The sequence below is a fragment of the Teleopsis dalmanni genome, chromosome 1 (genome assembly GCF_002237135.1).
Source record: "Teleopsis dalmanni isolate 2A chromosome 1, ASM223713v2, whole genome shotgun sequence".
NCBI classification, from domain to species: Eukaryota; Metazoa; Arthropoda; class Insecta; order Diptera; family Diopsidae; genus Teleopsis; species Teleopsis dalmanni.
Genome location: NC_051846.1, coordinates 51,761,282 through 51,767,031, shown reverse-complemented (window position 1 = coordinate 51,767,031; position 5,750 = coordinate 51,761,282). Strand labels below are relative to the sequence as shown.

The following is a 5,750-nucleotide window of genomic DNA, read 5'->3' as shown; positions in this document are numbered from 1 at the left end:
TAACAATAAAAATTAAAAATCCATATATTAAATAAAAAAGACACAATACCATTACCATAGAGGCGACTACATTGCGAACTTAAGCGCTCTATAAAAAATCAAAATTATACTTGTAGTAATTTTTAACGTAATGACGTAACGTAATTAATTGTAATTTAAAGCATAACGCATTGAAATCCTTTATATTAGATACATAAACTGTTATCGGTTTAGTGTTGCCCACTACAATTAACAGTCTTTACAATGGTGTTCACCATAAGCATTGCTTTAATATACCGTATGATATCTGAAGCCGCGGTGATGGTTATCTGTGGCACTTCACAGCTATAGATTTAGCCAAAGAAAGGAAAATAAGGTGACAAATGGGAATACCCAACCTATCATTGCGTTGTATGATCTAGAGGTTAAATGATAGATCCAAAAACTGTGGCAACAAATATGGAATGCAGAAACATAAGTAAGATCGACAGTAAAATTGATCCCAGATATAGCGAAATAGTCAGATAGGAAAACTGGCGATATAAACTATTATCTAACCCAATTCCTTTCTGGTTATTGTTATTTTCAAAAACACTTTTTCCACATTTGCATCGTAATCACAATGTAATCATGTTTTATTATTTTATAATTGTAATATGATATTACCTAAAATGATCACGTATAAATTTAGGAGTAGCTCTTCTTCATCTAAATTATTGTTGTCACACATATTTAATATTATGTAATATGTATATAAGAGAAAGAAAACATTTATCCTAATCTACATAACAAAAACATACGTGAAAATATGTTGAAATTCTCAATCTTTCATTTATTAAAAGAAAAACTTAAAATTCCAAACAGCACATTTTGTCTTTTTATCTGATCACTACTGGTCTTCTAAATGTAACAGACATGCCAAAACTATGAAAAGGTGAAATTCCAAAATCATTTACATTTTTACCTGCCAAGAATGGAAATTCAGAAAACCATTTATAAAAATTTTATATATTTTCAGTGCTGCATAAATTGTATAAATTGTATGCATTTCTATTATTGCAAAAAAAAAGTAATGAACTTTTTATAATCTGCCCCGCTTAAATCAAAAAACTATTTTCATTTCAATTTTTAATTAAAAAATAATATTTAGATTCCGTGGGATTTTTTTATAAAGTGTGGGTGTGGAAAGTTCCTTTTAGCCTCATTGGCTTCCTTTCGGCCGGAAATGATAAAACAATTGTTCAAAATGTAATAACCATTAAAACTATGGTAAACTTAAATGCCCTCAATATATTTTGAGTTTAGATTGCTAGAAATGCCACATACCCGCACCCAACATTAATTTTCACTATATTTTTAACCCAAATATGTCATAAAACTTTAGCATGAAAACGTTTTACTTTAACATCAGAAATAGGCCACATCACTCATATAAATATATGTGATATGTACTATGCACGGGACTACATACATATATACTTTAATTGTTATATATTTTATCAACTAAAAGTGAAAACAGTAACTCAGCATAATTTTTTCATTCACACAAATGCTGACGATTTTAGCTTTACTGATAAACGTCATCAAGTTGCATTTGCCGGTCGAGCTGACTAATTTATTAAATTAAATATAGTCATAGTTTGTTATATTTTTAAACATTTCCTTTTTAAATTAGTTCTTAAAATAAATCATGAATTGCTTAATATAATATTAAAATCGTTTAAAAAACTTTTTAATATACGTCTCGTACTTATGTATATGCTATAACAAATTTATATATTAAAGTATGCAAAAATGATGTAGTTTTGTCACGTCATTATTAATTTTTAAATAAAACATTATTTCAAAAAAAACTCTTACTGGTATGAGTATTACAAAAACTCCCAGAACATTGTCTTCAGAATGTCTCCATTGCTATAACCGTCAGTGACTCAATCTACAATTTAATTCTTAGTTTGTTAATTCTATATTAAATGTATCATCTAATTGGGGTTTGAACTTGAACCTCAGTAGCAAGTTCAATGTGGTATTGTCACGTCATTATTAATTTTTAAATAAAACATTATTTCAAAAAAAAAGTCTTACTAGTATGAGTATTACAAAAACTCCCAGTATATTGTCTCCAGAATGTCTCCATTGCTATAACCGTCAGTGACTCAATCTACAATTTAATTCTTAGTTTGTTAATTCTATATTAAATGTATCATCTAATTGGGGTTTGAGCTTGAACCTCAGTAGCAATGATCAGAGTTGCTATATATATAAAAACTCATTTATTGTATAATATATATTTTATACTATGAGGTAGATTATTATAATACATTTATTTTGTATATTTATTAGTGTTGGTAACTAATCTGAAATTATTATGAGAAGCTAATGATTGCTTCTCTCATTTTTTGCTAAATAGCTTCATTGGTTCTTCATAATGTTCTTTATCAACGATTAGGTTACAAATACTTTTATAACTTAGTTTTTTATTTTACATAGCTTATTTACTTAATTGACATTTTGTTGAATTTTATCTTGCTCAACATTCTCCATCTATCGTATTTATGATTTGCGTGCTGACACCAATTAGAAATATCCATCTTTGACAGATTACACACTACAGTTTTTATACCTCCATCTTCCTTGATTTCTCTTAGTTAGTATTGTTTTGAATGCTTACCTATTGGATCTTTCATCGCCTGACTGCTCTTCGTCTTATCGAAAGCGATATTCGCATTAAAGCTTTTTCAAAGAATTTTTATTTTGAAACTTTCTCAATTTCGGTAATAGTTGTTCTTAATAGTCTCTTACATTAAATTTCTTGTAAATAAACAAGAATCCCACCGTTTGCAATGTATAAAAACTTATCAAAATTATAATATACCCTTGCTTCCATATTATTTTTAAAACAAAATAAAATGATCATGATCATCATATATAATCATAAAATAATTTATTTTAAGTGCTATTTAGGTTGGGTGGTTCAATCTTCTGGGGGCCTTCTTTTTTGAGGATCTTGGCGAACTTCGAGACTTCCCTAATGCTATTTAGAATAGCATTATAAGCTTTGTCAAAGGTTCTAGATGGTTTTAACCCTTGGGTTTTCAGTAATATGGTAGCACAATGGACCTATGAGACTAAGTAGATCCCCTGGGATCGCCAGTATAACCTAACCTAACCTAAATGCTAAGTACCTCATTTAGCTAACAATCCTCTAATGTTAAAGTAAATAGAACCCAACTACTAAGTTCAAACTGCTTCAATTACAATATTTCGCATATTTTTTTAACTATTCACAAAGGATCCTAAAATTTTGTGTAATGCTGAGATGTATTTTTTACTTTTTAAAATATACTGCGTACTTCAATTTAAGTGATCAATTACCGTACTAATAACCCTACTTACAATAAACAGAAATAGCAAGGAAACCATATCAAATTACATCAGTAATAAAATTGAATTTTACCAAAATTTGAACCACATAATTGGTTTTATTTGTACAAAAAATAAATTTTGACTCTTCCAAAAATCCATTAAGCAATCGCATCCTGCTGTGCAAATTGAAATTACGTCAAACAGTTTCCTTCGAAAAGGATGTTAAGAGGAAAAAAGAGGATCACTTTCAAATACATACTGTGCTAGTAATATCGGCAGATGTTATTAAAAATCAAAATGCGAGTTTTAACTGATAACAAAAGATAAAAATTACAGCATCAAATGAAAAAAATATACAAACAGAGAAATACAGCGGAACTGTTGATAACAATAGTTTACTTGCAAACCTTTTTGTAAAATTTATTTACTTTTTTCAGCAAATGCCGACTTTATACATATTACCAATAAAGGACAAACATTCATTCCTCATTGGTAATGTCGCGCGTTATAAATAATTATATTGGCACCCAATGTCCTAATGATGTTTATTGTATTTTATTTCATCCTTCCTTTACAGATGTCGCCATTATATTGACTCTTAATTTGTTTGCTTTTCCAAAATGAGTAAAAAAGGAGTTAAAATATTGTCCTATATTTGCTTGACTCATGTTACGCATCAATGGGTACTTCACGATTGTTATTGAGTTTAAGTAGTCATTTTACTAAAAGGCAGGGGAATTTGACTGTCTCAGTAAAGCTGCAATAATACAATTCACTGTGTTTGATAATTGAAGGGTTTGCTTAATTATTATTTTAGGAGCATATACAAAAAAATTTGAACTGCAAAATAGATATAAATTTAGGGTTATCGAATTTAGGTATGTATACCACCTGAAAATATTATACAGACGTCACTTTCAGACGCAATCTGAAAGTTTTTATACAAAAGAAATTTCTACTTTGCAATTTTTGTATAAGTTAAGTGTGGTCTATTTTTAATAAGCACTATTCTAGTAAGCTAGATCCTTTTTTAATGTACAGTCAACATCTCATAAAACTTATGGAAATAGAGCTGACTTATTGCTTCTAAAATGTCTTTCAAAATGTTAGAATAAGTTTTTTGTATGGCTTCTATATCTAGAAAATGATTTTCTTTTATTGTTAACTGCGTTCTTTCGAAAGTTAAAAGTACAGAAGACGCCAAATCAAGTGAATACGCGAATTGCTCGACCTTACCGAAGTGTTTAATTGCCAATATATAAAATTATTTGAAAGTAAAAAGGAGTAAGCCCATAATAAGGGCTCTGGAAAAATAAATAATAGACTTTAACTATTTTTCTGAAAAATAATATATAAGAACGTAATTTTCTTAGATAAGTTTCTACCATAAGCTAAGAGTTATTATTTTTATTAGAAAATTTTGTTCTATATTTGTCAGCAGAACGTAATTTTCCATATATGTATTTATATATATTTTACATATATATGTAATTTTACATATATATAATCTGTATTACCCATTTTATTCATCTAGAAATTATAATCGTTAGTGTTATTATTATTTAATACTGAAATTATTTCGACTTTAGTGCAATTTAAAGTTGAACTATATATCAACATTATCTATTTATTATAATAATAATTTTAATATAGCTTAGTCTGTAATTTTAATTTGAATATATATAATTATAGTAACAAAACACAAAAAAGAACCACCCAACCTAAAATGTCAGTAACCCTAATCTAATTTTTTTTCTTTTTTTTTTGTTATTTAAGAACTACTTCAAATGCTTAGAACAAAAAGGCATTTTTTATTATTAATTACTACTTCCTTAAAAACGTGACTTTATAGAAATTGTTGTATCAACACAAAAACAATTGTAATATGAAAAGGCGAAACTACCTTGGCCCTGACATGCCGTGCACTCGCACAATGAAGGCTAAAAGCAAAACATGTCCTTTCGTTTGTTTACATCTCAAGTGTTACAGATGCCATCTGGCGTGCAAAATTATATACTTCATGTGCATGCGCATAGCATTATCCTGTTGTTTGTTCTATTCCAATGGGATAAATTCTACTATTTGCTTGTTTTGTTGCCTTTCTACACACACACACATATATATATGTGTATATTACTTACTCCACAAACATGGACTAAATACTTTTCCAATAGGAATGCTACTAATTTTTTATTGTACTCAAGTTCAGTAGCATTTTTGTATTCCATAAATCTGGTAGTCGGACGGTGTATTTTTACATCCCGTATTTATTGTTCATAATGCGTATATTTATTAATATATAAATAAAATTTTTGAATTAATTGGAGTTATATTTGTTATTTATGAATAAAATTTTTTAGTATATAAAAATGTTATAATTTATTGTTTTTATACAATTTAAGCAA

At 28.0% G+C, this 5,750-nt stretch overlaps 1 protein-coding gene across 1 annotated transcript in view; it reads right to left on the bottom strand.

Moving 5' to 3' along the window:
* LOC119681258 (kinesin-like protein Klp61F) overlaps positions 1-5,750 on the bottom strand; it is a 13,347-nt gene that overhangs the window by 3,693 nt on the left and 3,904 nt on the right. The gene's annotated exons all lie outside the window — the stretch shown is intronic.